Here is a 15,070-nt window from a genome sequence, read left to right on the forward strand (position 1 = left end):
GCTGAGCGGGTCCTTCTGCCATAAACGACATGGCATAGCGGACAGCCTTTTCCTCGCTCGCCTCTCCGTTGACCACGAAGGCCTCAGGGGCAAGGCGGGCGTAGGTGCGGACCGCGAGAGGAACGCGCGGCCGCGTTTCCGGTCGCCGTTGAAGGTGAACGGGGGGTTTGGTCGCAAGACCAATTTTGAGGCGAGGTTGATGTCGCCAAAAAGGGCTTCGAGTCGCCCTGGACCGGAGTCGGAGTCGGAATCGACGTCTCCGGCGATGGTGTTTGGGGTCCGCCAGCATTATTAGCGGCGGCAGCGGCAGCGGAAGCCTGGTTGGTGAGTAAAGCAAGGGCCTCAGTTAGGCTATCGATTTTCGCCTCGAGTGAGTCCAGCCGGGCGTCTGCGGTAGGAGTGACTCCGGACGGCATGACGGGTGCGGGGACCACAGGAGTAGAGGAGGAGGGGACAAGTGGCAGGGGCGGTGACGAGGGCGGAACGGACTCGTATCCGAGCCTGAGTCAGCGCCGAACCTGGCAATCTTGTCCGGTTGATCCCGTAGAGAGTTTCTTCTGCTGTAAGGGCAACCCCGGAGGCCTGAGATCAAGGTCCTAGCAGGGGAGGATCCAAAGCGTGAACATTGGTAAGCGAATACAAATGAAGCTGACCTAGCAGGGGAGGATCCAAAGAGAAGAAACTCTAAGGGTCCGCCTGCTAGGTAGCTGACTATATACTGCTTGTCCGTAGCTGCCGCTGTCGGGCACAGAAGGCTTGGGCGGCGTCGCAGGCGAGGTCCCAGGGCGACCGTCGGGGGGGGGCGTTGACGGATCGGTGATTGTGCGGGCGAGATGGAGGGCCGGACCGGAGACGGAACCGGAGTCGGACCGGAATCGGAGGCGTCTCCGAGGGGCCGAAAGGGAGGTTCCCCTGACGAGGACACAAATAACAGCTGAGAGCTCAAGGAGGTAAGACTGGTGCATAAAAAAAGAATAGAAGTGTATATTAGTCAGATTTATTTATTAGAAAATGTATGATCTCAAGATTCTACTAAGATTTTTAGGAAATGTCAGTCTTGGACTTTTACCTATGTAATTGGGACATCTTGAGGACTTCATATTGAGATACTTGCATGAATGTCAGGAGAAGGTCTGTACTACCTCAGTGGAATATTTTCCAGTTATATCAAATTAATGATTTCCTGTAGACATTACACCGATCTACCTGGGGTTGGGGGTGTAGCACTCCCCCACCCTTCAAATCCAAGTTCAGCACAGCAGTACAGTGGTCTCCACTGGGCGGGCTGCCCTGCGGGTTGTCCCGTATGCATGCCTCCGGCAGCTCAGACCTGCAAAAAAAAATGAGCTTTGAATTCTGCAAAATATTCCTTTAAATTGTCCATCAAAAGTGTATATTACAAATACCTGGAGCCTTCAAACACCCATGCTAGACCATATTAAGTCTTTAGCATGCTCACCTGCCTATTAATGGTCTTGTGACAACAATGTCACCACATGATCACACCTTGTCACAACAAGATCACACATTGGGTTTCCCAGCTCATGGTCATGGGCCTACATATAAGTAATATATAGGTCTAGGGGTGTTATATCCGTGCCGACTCCGGCATTCAACTCCGATATCCGTCTCCGGTATTTGGTTTTTATGCAATGAAGATTTACTGAGCATTTCCAATTACTCTGACTTATGATCTATGCAATCATCTATGCCTTGTTCCTTGTATACAACTCCTCTGATACTTTACTTAACTTTGGTCTAATCTTGTTACTTACTTTGTTATCCCTTATTCCGTTTCTGTTACTTCCCGTACTATAAATACTTTGATAGATTATCAGGTACTTCAGTTTGTAAATTAATGTTGCTGGTCTCTATCTCCCAGTGTTGTCTCAACTCCACTCTTCTTTCTTGTCTTGTCTTGGTCAGCTGGAAGCCCTCGTCACCCAAACATCCAGTTACATCCTTCTGTGATGTTCTGCCCCAAGTGCTCTCTGACTTCAATTCTGTTTTTGACTCTGACTCCGACTCCAATCCTCTGGTCAACACAGCATTTAATGGTATTTACAAACCCGCTTCCTTTTGACTATGTCAAACGTATATATCACGGATAAGACCTGGCCTGTCTGCTCCGGCGCTGGTGTTGGGCCACCGCGGGCCCGTAACATGCAGCACGTGACAATAGGGAACATGCGCCCCAGTAGGAGGAACGCACACGTGGGAAGCACGTGACCGAGAACGACGTGTCGAGCTGTTGCTGAGCCCAACTTGATACCAGGGGACTGTGGAGGAGTGCTAGGAGGTTAGGAGTACCGCCTGGCCCACAAGCGAGGTATGATCGTCCCCTCTGTGGCCAGGAAAGGGGGAGAGGAGGAGCAGGAGAGGCTAGGGTGTCTAAAAAATCTGCCTCTTCTGGCTCCTCTGGCAACAACTCCGGAAATGGAAATGTTTCCAGTGGTAATTCGAATTTTGGCAACAAGCGCTCCAACAGCTCTTATCAACAGGCTTCATCATTGTCTTCCAACAATAATGATTAGACAAAGACAGCCAAAGGGCATGCTTCCCTTCTCAGTCCCGATGGGAAGTTAAAGCCAGAAATTTGCAAGTTCAGAATCAAGAACAAGCTTTTTGCCTTTTCTGTGGCAAGTCTGGGCATATGACCAACAAGTGTCAAAATAAGAAGGCTATGTTGGACGCGTAGCCGCTGCTATCACTCTGGCTGTTGCAACTTCGGCTGTTGCCACTCTGGTTGACAACACTGAGTCAAAAAAAAGATAGTCAGCAACTCAGTCCCTCTTGCAGCCGAACTGAGCTGCGTTGACTCCAGGTTGCTACCAGAGGTACGTCTACTCCTTCATCTCACACCTTGTTTCTCAATCTTCATGTTTCTGCTCTCATCCCGTCTCCGGGGGTCCCAGACTCGATCCTGTCAGGAATAGAGTCTGGTTCAACCCCAACTCTTTCCGTTATACAACTCCCGCTTGAGGACTCTTATCGATAGGGTTGAGCATGGGTCCGGGTCCAGGTCTCAGAAGGCTGACCCTGACCCTGACCCTGACTAACCCTGACCCTTCCGGGTACGGGTCCAACCGGGTCCGGGTTGACCCATGGGTTACAGACATGGTAGCAGAAGGTGTATTTGGAACAATAATTTTGACATAACATATATTTTGCTATGCGATATTGGCTCAGATATGGCATATGTAGCCTATTTTTCAAGATTTTAAGCATAGTTAATACAGTTTACTTATATGTCACATGTCACATGAGTGACTTAAGTGACATGTAATTTTTTGTGTCTCTTAAAAACTCACAAAAATCATGTTTAGATAGGGAATTGTTAAATCACAACAGCTTATTGGACCCTCCGGGTTGACCCTGAAAGGGTCCGGGTTTGGCCGGGTTCAGAAATTGGTGTACCCTGACCCTGACCCTGACAGACCCTACCCTGAAACCCTGCGGGTTGACCCTGACCCGTGCTCTACCCTACTTATCGACTCTGGATCATCTCATTGTTTTATACCTGCCTCTATCTGTAAAATGAAGAATTGTTTGCCCTATGTTGTTCCGCCTGTCAAGCTATGGTATCTTGATGGCTCCTTATCAACCATCAACCAACAAATCTATCTTCTTATCCGCTTTCTGTCTGGCAAAGTCCACCTTGTGGAATTCTATGTTACCCATCTGGACTTTCCTTGCGAAATGGTTCCTAGATATAGTTGGCTCAACCACTTTAATCTGTTGATTAACTGGTCTGAAGCCACTGTCTCTTTCCATTCCAACACATCTAGGGAGTCTTTGTCAACAAAACTGGGTACTATTACGCCTGCTCCTGTTGCAATCAGCTCCTCTACGAGTGAGGACACTCCAAATCAGAATCAATTCTGTCATCTCCAGTTGCTCCTATATCGCTGATAAGCCGCATTTTGGAACACACATAGAAAACCACTGTTTTTGTTCGTTTCATGGGTACAGCGCACGTCTAGGAACTGGCATGAGTCCCGAATGGCCAGTTAGGGAGATATCTGCGAGGAGGCGTTTTGACTCGACCGTTGTTGATAGCAACTGGCCGTTCAGAACGACTCTTACAACAACCAAAAACAACAGCAGAGCCCAACCAACATAGAGGATCCATCCAATCCTATATATATACCAAAAGGGAGTGTAAACTAAAAGGCATATTCGGTCTGGCACGCGCTGGGACTCGAACTCAGAACCGACGAAGGTTCAACCAGGCTTCGAACGGATTTCATGAGGACTGGGATTATTCGATCCCTCAACCGAGGGAGTTCGAAGATTTCAAATCCGAAATCGATACTCGGGGTGGATATTACTTCGGAGCGCTAGATCTTGACGATGATGACGAGATGGAAAGCGAAACGTGGAGAAAACATGGCCAGCTGTGTCTCGACACTTATCTGGAGTCTATCAACGAAGCGGAAGTCATTTGAAACGCTTATCAACGCGAAGGAACGGAGTTACCTCAGTACATTTCGAGTTTCGTTCGAGAACCTGAGAAGTTACTGCCTAATTCGGCTTTCAAATGGGGACGCACGTAAGCGCGAGCCATACCCTGAAGACCATCGGAACGTGGAAGCGATCCGGGCTGATGAAAAACTGGAGTTGGTGGAGAAATGGTTGAGGAATCCAAAGAAGAGACCGAGTGGTTTTACGGATAGAGCGTTCGACGGATTAATGCAATATGCTCGGAAGTTCTTTCTGAGTAAAAAGGGTCGACTCTTCAGACGAGATAACGATGGAATGCACAAAGTGGTGGTTAAGAAGGAGCACCGGATGTATGCAATGCGTTCAGCACATGACAGTCTGGGACATCGCGGCGCTTATGCTACGAAATCCTTGATAGAAGTCAGGCTGTGGTGGCCCCAAATGGACCGAGACGTGTCTTGGTACGTTAAAACGTGCCACATGTGTCAGGTTCGGCAGAGTACACTGTTGCGTATACCTCCAGTACCGACGAAAACACCAAGTCTGTTCCAGAAGATCCACACGGACGTTATGGTGATGGGAGCTGTTTCGAACGGACACAAGCTCGTTATCGCAGCAAGGGATTCGTTGAGCAGATGGTTGGAAGCGAAGGGACTTAGGTCTGATACGGCAGCCGCGATTGGCATGTTTTTGTTGGAAAACATTATCTGTTGTTGGGGATGTCCTGCGGAAATTGTTACAGATAACGCTCCTCAGTTCATCGCAGCGTTGGATTGGTTGGAACACCCTTGGCTGTATAAAAAAGCCTTTTGTCCTGACTATTGCCATAAAAATCGATTGCTTTAGCCCTGGCTGTCCCAGGGGCCTGGGTATCCCAGCCCAATAGGCTTTAACCCCCCCTGGTTGTTCCGCCAGCCCCGCTGCACGGCATCGCAGGCCCATCACTGCCATCACTTCAAATCACCCTTGCCTTAGGATCAATCTCACGCAGATGATAACAATATATTACGCCGGAGGAGGAGGTAGTGAACAAGCTGATCTGTCTAAAAAAGGTTCGTCAACAGCCTAAACGGGACGTTGCTGCTCTGCCCCCGCCATTGCACCCGCCGGCCCCCACCCGAGCGCCGACCACCCTATATCCCACGTCCTCTCCCCTCCTCATTCATGGCTATCTCCGCCCTCCCTTCCCTCCCCGCGGCCTTCAAAATTTTTCGTAGTTGGCTGACAAATTCTGGCAAAACTGAGTCTCCTTGGGTCGCAGAGCATGCTCATGTCGAGGTGGTCGTCCTGGTTGAGGTGGTCGTTGCTGTTGTCGTTGTGGACGCTCCATTGAGACGCGTGCGGAGGCGTGTGGCACGTTGCGTTTCTGATGCTGCTGCCGCTACACCGTCTTGTGCGTCAGCTTGTTCCTCGTCTCCATGCTGCTCCTCTGCCGTTCCCTCAAGCAACTCCCGGAGCAACGCCGTCTCAATCCCCATTAGCTCCGTCCCTCTCAGAGCTGACTTATTCCAACCATTGTAAAAAGCCTCTCCCACTCGACGATGAATGGCACTCTGGCGCAGCGCGTATGCGCGGAGGCCAGAATCCATGGCCATATCACCTTCCTCCCTCGCTGTCGCCCGGTCTTGCCATTCTTTCTGAATGGTCGCCAAGCATCGTAACACCCGCTTCATTTCTTCGCGTATCAGGGCCACTTCTTCCCGCCATCTGTCTTGGCGAGCGCGGGCTTTCGTCCAATCCACCCGTACAGCTACCCAGTACATTAGACGCGATGTAATGTAACGGGCAATACTCACAGTCATGCAACTCTGTCCGGTCCGAGCCTCCTGCGGTGCCCCAGATCCACGACACCCGTGCTGAAATTGCAGCTTGGGTCGGCCTCGTTCCGTGATGCCCGTGCGGACTCCGCCGCGCGTAATTTCTTTACGGAGTCGATGTCCTTTTCGACACCTGCTCGGCGGTTGACATCGGCGTCCTCTAGCTTCTTGAACTCCGACAAAAATCCCTCTCCTTTCAGAGCGACCAGGGCGTCGTAGGCCCTGCGGTACTTCAAAACCGCTCTAGCGATGCCCTCTCCAATGCGTTCCAACAGCGTCGCGGACCTTGTCGCCCCCTTTTGCGCCACTGAGTTGGAATTTCGCCAATAAATGACGTGAGTCTGGGTGTATAAACACCCCCGCAACGCCATCAAGGCGTCAGCACATTGTCCGAGCCGTAATTTGGCTTCTGCATCGGCAACCCCACGTCGACAATAGGTGCGGCGATCGTCGGCCGACAGTTCCGAAGGTAAGTAGATCTGGATATGCTCAGCTTTCGGAGGAGGCTCGTCTGGATCTCGTAGTTCATCTTCACGAGCCCTGAGATCTTCGACCCCAGGCATATAAGTCAGTTGCAAGTCGTTGAAGATCTTCAATCGTTTGTGCAAGGAAAAGCACTGTTCTTGTATTGCGCTCGAGCGGTCCGCGGAGATGATAGTCTTGGCTTTGAGTTCTGCCAAGATGCGACGTCTGTCATATCATTACTCAGCCTGTTTTTTTGGCAAACAGATTTCCTACTGAGATTCCTCAAGCTGGAAGCCAGCCTTAACAAAGCCAGCAGCCGTCATCTTGCCTTCCGGGACCAACGGCGCTCGACCAGAGCACGCGTCCTCTACTTCGGCGGCCTTCAGTTGCTGCATGACCTCTCTTTCTGACGGTTAGGGTGACAGATCTCCACGTTGGCGGATGCGTTCGCCCCTGACAGGCAAGAGAACCTGCCAATGGCAGGCAATATCGTAGCTGATAGTCACGTTGATAACTTTCTCGCCCTGCAGCGTCGCCATTACGATGTAGTCGATGTTAGCGTATCTGGGCAGCATCAACCAACAGAAAAGCACGACAAGCGACGACAACACACCTCTCGCCTTTCTGTAAGTCACCCATTCCCTGTTTCCGAACTAGTCCGTGTCGAGCGCAGACTACTCCGCCCACGCCAGAGACCCTCAAACCCGTGGTAACCTTCGTGTCTTGTTGGACGGGAGCAGCAAATGCAGCACAACTGTGGACCTGGGAGAGGTTTAGCTATGCTCAAGGCAAGTTTCTCGTTTGCCTACCTCCTTCTCAGCCACGTATTCCCGCAAATGTCGCTTGTAGGCGTCGGATTGAACAAAGTAACCCTTCCCTTTTGCCAGAGCCGGATCTTGCCGCTCATTAGCTCGGATGCGATTCTTGAGCCTGAAGTTAGCGTCGACTGCTAAGATCAGTTTGTAGAGATATCTGATCTTAGTTTCAGCGATGACCGCGACAGCAACCCGTCGATAAGTCTTACCGTTGCCGGCGGTCGACCCGTTTCCAACCATCCGGCAAGTTTCGTCCAGGTTGAGGGCATGCCCAGCAAGACACGGCCAACTCACCCGTGGCCGTCTCTGCAAGGCCGCCTGAGTCATGCCCCCGCCCGGCCCGTTTTGCCCGAATGAGGTAAGCATATTGCCGATGCATCCGGAAGAATGCCTTGTAACGATCCTAGCGTTTCTGTCAGTGCAGCCACCAGCCGAACGAACGGCCTACGGGAGTTGCCTCGAGACGGGTCGCATCAGTCAGTCTCTCAATTGAGCCAATGAAGTCATTGACATTGATATTTCCGACCACCTGCAAGAGCCGGAAGAGTTCCAGAACTTCCAGCGTAGCGCAAGTCTCTGGGTCCGCCGTGGTCGCGGGATACCAGCCATGAGCAAGAAGCTGAGACAGGATGTTCCGCCTTTGACCCAGCCCACAGTTACAGGCGCTGACCCGAAGAGTGAAGACCCCACGGACGTCAATGACGACCATGCGCTTAGCGACAGTCGGATCCGGGCACGAAAATCCATGATGTCCGATTTGGTAGGTGATACCAAGGCCGAGCTGGCCGTCGAAATTGGGCAGAACGGAATGGAGGTTCGTCCTGCACCAAAACTGTCCGTTCCATTCCTCAACGGTGGGTCAGATTGTTGTTATTGCCAATGAAATGAAGCCCTACCTCGACAACGTGCAAAGGATGCTTTTGATGCTCCTGAATGGTGCAAGACTCGCACTGTAGGTAGTCGCCGCAATGATGGCAGCGAAATATGCGGCAGCCAGAACCTGACTGGGAGCAACGAGCGCATGAAGGCGCGTAAACGGAGTTGGCTAGCCCGTCGCGGCGGATAATCTCGTCCAGGAACATTGAAGCGTGGGGCAACCAAACAGACATCGGATCGTCTTGGTAGGTCTCAGTCCTGCTTCCCGTTTCGAAAAACAATCCTTACTGAACTGGCGTAGTAGCGCCTTTTAGTTTTCTCATTTGCCATTTGCGATCTCACGTCCTCCAAGTCGGGCTTGGTCTTGTACGATGACACGGTCACAGCAAGGGCGCGGACGTCGTCGTCGTCAAGACCCATTGGAGTCCATCCGGCGAGCCGAGCGTCAGGCTCTTTGAGAGTTTCTGCTGCCTGGCGAGGCCGTTTTGCTTTGACTCTGCTGATGACATCGGTGAAGACGTGTGTTCCGTCAGCTGAAATGTGTATCTGTTGGTCCCCCAGGAACGTTGACGTTGCATCCGGGACGGTGTCGTGCAGGATGTCCCCGAGAGAGTCGTCTTTTCGGCGACGACCTGGACGAAGCATGAGTAGCTGGCAAGTGCAATTCCTGTGATCTGTTTTTGTCGTGGACGTATGCTGAAGCCTCGCTCGCTCTCTTGCAGGCCCCAAGCGAGATCAAGAGCTTTTCCCCTTTCCAAATGATAAGGTATCAAATCAAAAAAATATATTATTAATGTGCTGGTGATGAGGACACAGAGTACTGGCAAGCAATATCATAACTGACTGCAATCCTGGGGCGTGGAGGACACAAGCAAACGCGAGAAGTCAATTCAAAAGATCCCCATCGCGAGGACTGAGTCGAAACGGTGGTCTCCGCCCGACGGATTGGCACACTCGTCTGTCAGCGTGTCGCTGATATGGCCCACCACGAACACATAGCCCAGCTCCGAAATTCGCACCAACAGTCACCAACGGTCCCCAACCCAAACCTAGGCTCCCCGTCAGTCGCGCTAGTTCAACTGCCGCCAAGAGGAAGGACTCACATCCACAAAGCCATGCTCCGGACGCCGCTCATGCACGATTAAAATACATCCTTTGCATGCATACAAGCCATGCATGCATTTGTCGCGGAATGAGCAGCGATATAAAGCCTCGACGTCTTGCAACGGAGAGAAACACCAAGCACATTCCTTGGGCGTATTTCCGAGGGATCGCTGTTTACTCTCGCGAAGCGTCCAGTCAACAGAGTTGTTCGTCCACTGGTCAGACCGAATGCGGAAACGGTGTAAAACCGTGGGGTGGAAAGGTGACTTGGAGTCGACCGGGATCAGCTCCGAGTCGCAGACGTACGACTCGCCAAGGGCGATGTCGCCCGGTATAGTGGCCCCTCTCGACACCAGTGCTGGAGCTAGTTCGTCCTGAAATAAGGTAAGCCCAGCAGTCTGTGAGTGAGGGGGAAGCTCACGGTGACTACAGCTTGAGCAGTAATGCCGACCGCCTGGGGGGGCCGGTTTCGAGCAACGAAGTAGTCGGTTATGGCCTGTTGGGGCATGAAGAGGACAGTGAATGAAATCAAATCATCAAATTATAAATGGGGCGACGTGCGCGATAAATTTTCACATGATGTGCGTGATAACCCCGAGGCGACTAGGTTCCTCCGAGAAGGACGCTTGGCAGGCTAGCCGAGTTTTTGGGGGTCAGCGATAGTCGCCTTGGGGGAATTTTCACCCCATGCCGCCCACTGCAACTTTGCCCCGCCGTAATTTTGTTGTTGAAAGCCGGCCCCGGCTCTGACCGGCGCAAGTTTAGTGGCCGCGCCCTCGACAAATAGATGGCCCACGACCATTGCTCGATATATTTTCGTGACTCGTGGTAGCATTTACGCTCTCCGCAGTCAGCCGTCACAAGGTAGCATCTTTTTTCTTTACGACTCCCATCTCAAGCTGCCGAAAAAAAATGCCTGGTACGTCGTCTGCTCGCTCTTTGCGCCTCTCTCATATCCAGAATCTCCCCATCCAGAATCTCCATTGCCCATAACCCGTAAAGTCGTCGCCGGCCCGATACGCAATATCACTCACCTTCAACGTAGTCGAGGAAGAGAATGAGCGACGTCGTGCAATAAGAGCTCGCATCCGCCACACCTGTTAATCCCACATATCCCTTGTAGTTAGAATGTACACTACAGCGCGGTGTGCATTCTAACTACAAATGTTTCTGTAAATGGCCCAATGCTGCAATAAATAGAGTTTAAAGTTGCAATAAATATAATAATTCTGGGGCCTAAGACTTGAATGCTAACACCGGAGGCAAACACCCAGGCAGTAGGGCGCCTAGTGCCTGACAGGCAGTAGGCGCACTGCAGGCATGGTTTCGGGGTCCCTGCGCGTTGCCGCTGATTTTTTGGGCTGGAACCCCCGGGAAAAACGAGGGCAACACGAGGGAGACCCCGAAAACGGCGCCTAGTGCCTGTCAGGCACTAGGCGCCCTACTGTCCTGGGTCTTGCCTCCGGTGTAAGTCGGCAACCTACGCTGCAATATTTGCATTGGCCAATTATTAGCTGATCTATGCTTTATACAGTGATATTTTACTATGTAGACAACCCACATAGGTTATTGAAGCACCACTAAGGGTACCTGAATATTAAGACCAGTACCCTTTAAAATATAATGTTATTAGTATACCTATACCATCTCATGATGATTCATCATATCTATTGATGCTGAAATTTGTCCACCAAATCTGTATGAATTCAGATGATTGTTGTACTGATAGGTAGCTATTTACTTAAGCTTTAGATGTTCTGATGTGATCATAGTCCTATATCTTAATACTCCAATATTATGCCACTTTTCCCCTGGTTTCCATGTCTTAAATTGGATCAGGCACAATGATCACTTGATATCTTGCTGAGAAATGCATGGATAATCATGATCCAAGTTGCGTTCAGGTCTAATAGATGTTTATAGTAGCTGTGTGTACCCCTCATAATTTTATATATCACATGCACCTGTATACATGGCATAAATTCTATCACTCTAATCTCTTAATAACCTACTTGAAGGTGAGGGGCCCCCTAATAGGATTAAGGTGGGAAACATGTAGAGGGATCCCCCTATGAAATGGTATGCCTTACATCACATACTATGTCCAGAAAATCCTGTTATGCTCTATTAGACTGATGAATACTACTATATATTATATTGGCAATGGAGCTATGATCTATGATTTGATTGGGGATCAAATATGTAGAACTCAACAAATATGGTGTATACACATACCCACATACTCTGATTGATCTCTCTATATTTCCAGAGGATGAATTGGGGTCAATATTCCAAGGTGAGTTGAGTGCAGAACAGGTTTACATGAATGGTGGGGTCTATAGACTGAGCACCAGACATTAAGATGCATAGATAAGGATATTTGGATGTCTAGTAGGACTCCATACTATAATGCATTGTGGTTGTGGCATGTGTTGCTACAGGTAGCTGAACAGAGGGTAGGTATGCATAGAGCAAAAGAGAGTGCCTTCGCTATTACAACAGGTCAGAAATTAATTTCAAGTATGATGCAAGCCTTGAGCCTAGAATTGTATAGGGCTCCAAATGAACCTGTCCAGCACTTGAATCAACCTTATATCTGTTCTGGATCCCTCACAGTACTATTATCAGTGTTATCTACCACAAAGATGATGGGTTCACCATGGTATCACCCCTGCGGTTCGAGGAAATCTAAGGATATATACTGGTAAGGGTATGCTCCACCTCCCAGAAACTGGTGGCCCTGACCCTCTAGCACATCTCTATCCTGTGCTATATAGCACCTAAGGTCTTTGGGAATTGAATCACCCTAGCACCTGCTGTGTGGTTATAAATGAGTGGAGGCATGGTGGACCATCCTATGGCCTCAGATCAACTTAGATCATGAGATTCCATGCATGTGGCCCTAAGATATCAGCAAAATACTGTTCAACTTGGTATTTTAACATGCTTGGCAGTGAATGGCTCAGGGTAATGGTAATGAATGATACAGAGACAAGGGCTGAAGGATAGATGGATGGTACACCTTTCAAATGAACTCTCTCCCAGCTTTATCCACCAAGGCTAGCTGGAGATCTGTGCTTATCTTGCAAGGGTGATAGGGATCAATACCACTGATGAGTAAATGTATTGCATTATCAGTGCCATATTCACTGGGAATTAAGAAGGGACACATCAGAGCCTTAGGTCAGAGTAGGCAAACTTACAAGTCAGCTACCTTATATTTTAAAAGGACCAGATATTCTCTTTTTCAGGACCGAAGGGACAATGTAGTAATTATATACTATGATAATCATCAACATATCTGATCAATCAATAGTACTTTTGAGACCCTTTCTGCTAGTACTTGATTCATGCTTTTAGCTCAAGTAGCTATAAAGATAGAGCCCTATCGGTTATACATAAGCTAGTGATAGGTTAGTGCTCACACATTTATTGAGCTGCTACCATGGGTTACTTAAAGAAAAGGTGGTTATATAGTCAAAATATACAACTTTGATTTTGTGACAATGTGTGACATTCTCTGATGATTTCCCCATCAAATGGCAAAAATTTCCTTTTTAAGAGATATGAGGTCACAGATATGTGACAATTGTGACCTCATATGACACTGTGTAACAAAACTAGTACCATCAATACATATAGTATCATATAATATCACAAATTTAGTAAGATGTTATATAACAGTGTCATATCTTATAGTTACTTAGGTACTAGATCCTGCCATATAGTAATACAATACCAACTCTTTCCTTTTTTGGTAACTTTCAATGATGTAATCATAATATATCACAGAGATAGTAGATATTACAGTCTACATGCCTTATAGTCCTCTCAACTGAAATTGCCTTTTTTGGCAAGCCTCAATGATCTGTTAGCTTAGTATTTATAGTAGATATTGCAGCGTAGGTTGCCGACTTAGCATTCAAGTCTTAGGTCCCAGAATTATTACATTTATTGCAACTTTAAACTCTATTTATTGCAGCATTGGGCCATTTACAGAAACATTTGTAGTTAGAATGCACACCGCGCTGTAGCATACATTCTAACTACAAGGGATATGTGGGATTAACAGGTGATTCAGTCTGCAAAAAATTGTGAAACAATATTTGAAGCTGGGGCGTGGCCCCAGCCTGTCTAGTCTTTCAAGAAAGATATGGACAGTTGTCCACAGCTGTAATGCAAAAGATGTGGACAGTTGTCCAGGAGTCACAAGCCTGGAAAGTAAATGTTAAATTAAAGAGCCAAATTGATAGATATGACTAAGCTAATACCATATATGGTGATAGGAATCACCTTTTCTTCAGGCCAATGATTTGTAATATAGTTTGGAACAGTCTGCAATACAGGGCAAGGAAATTGATGTAATCACATGTCATATTGATGTAACACCATCTAATCATCAAAACAATTGATCTCTATCAAAAATGGTTCCACATTATAAACAATATATAAAAGGCATTGATCCCATCACTAACAGGGCTCTACAAGCCTCTCAAATAAATAATTACTCTTTTAATAAATGTAACATTTGTGACTTAGAAGCCATTGTCCACATCTTTTGCATTACACCCATAGACAATTGTCCACATCTTTTGCATAGAAGTAGCTATAGCAGCTGATGAACATAATTCCAGTATTAATGATAAGTCTGTGACATTATCATGTGTGACAGTGTTTCATTGATGAGCCTCAGTTGGCCTAACTTGGTGACCAAAAACATCTCATACCTCTGAAGATTGTTCAAATTATTCATTCCATTATACGATAATTATTTATTTCTATGAGTTGGACAATTTCATGTGGCTTGTCAGGTCCACCCTGCCCAGCTGGACAGTCTACAGTGATATATGAACCACACAGGTGACTGGATGTATACAACCTGCAACAAAAACATTACCCCATTGCAAAGCACGGGTTCTACCTAGTTTAACTCAATTTGAATACCATTTTTAGTATGACGTTCAATATAAAAATTTTGATTCAAATTATTTCCTAATCAACCAACTCTTGGCGCCTGCTACTGCACATGCCAAAGATTCCCCTTTTTGGACATCTTTTAATCTGTGTGACATGCAAAGAAAATTCATATAAAATCAGCCGTGATGTATGACATGCAAACTGAGTAAAATACTACAGTATTGGGAGGGTGTTGATGGACCTGTGATGGAGCAGGTGAGAGAGGGTCAACTTTTTATTTGGTATCTCTCCAAGTTGTTAAAATATACATCTTTTTATCCACTATTTATCATAAATAAATCCTACTTCAGAGTCCAAGGGGGGTTCAAGACTTGAAACATGGATATAGGATTGGAAAGCTTTTTCCTGACTCTTGGGGGACCTCCCGCGATGTGTGTTATGTGACCAGTGATGCGATCAAAATTAGGATAAAAATTCAGTATTTATGAAACCTTTTTTTCAAAAAAAAATATGTATGTGTATGTGGATATGTGTAGGTATATATGTACCTGGAACCTTTAAACATATATACTAGGCTTTTCAACATGTTCACCTCTCATCAATTACCTGATGATGGGCCTATGACAGAGTAGG

The sequence above is a fragment of the Mycena indigotica genome, assembly GCF_014461135.1.
Source record: "Mycena indigotica strain 171206Taipei chromosome Unknown Mind.scaff0012, whole genome shotgun sequence".
Classification (NCBI taxonomy): domain Eukaryota; kingdom Fungi; phylum Basidiomycota; class Agaricomycetes; order Agaricales; family Mycenaceae; genus Mycena; species Mycena indigotica.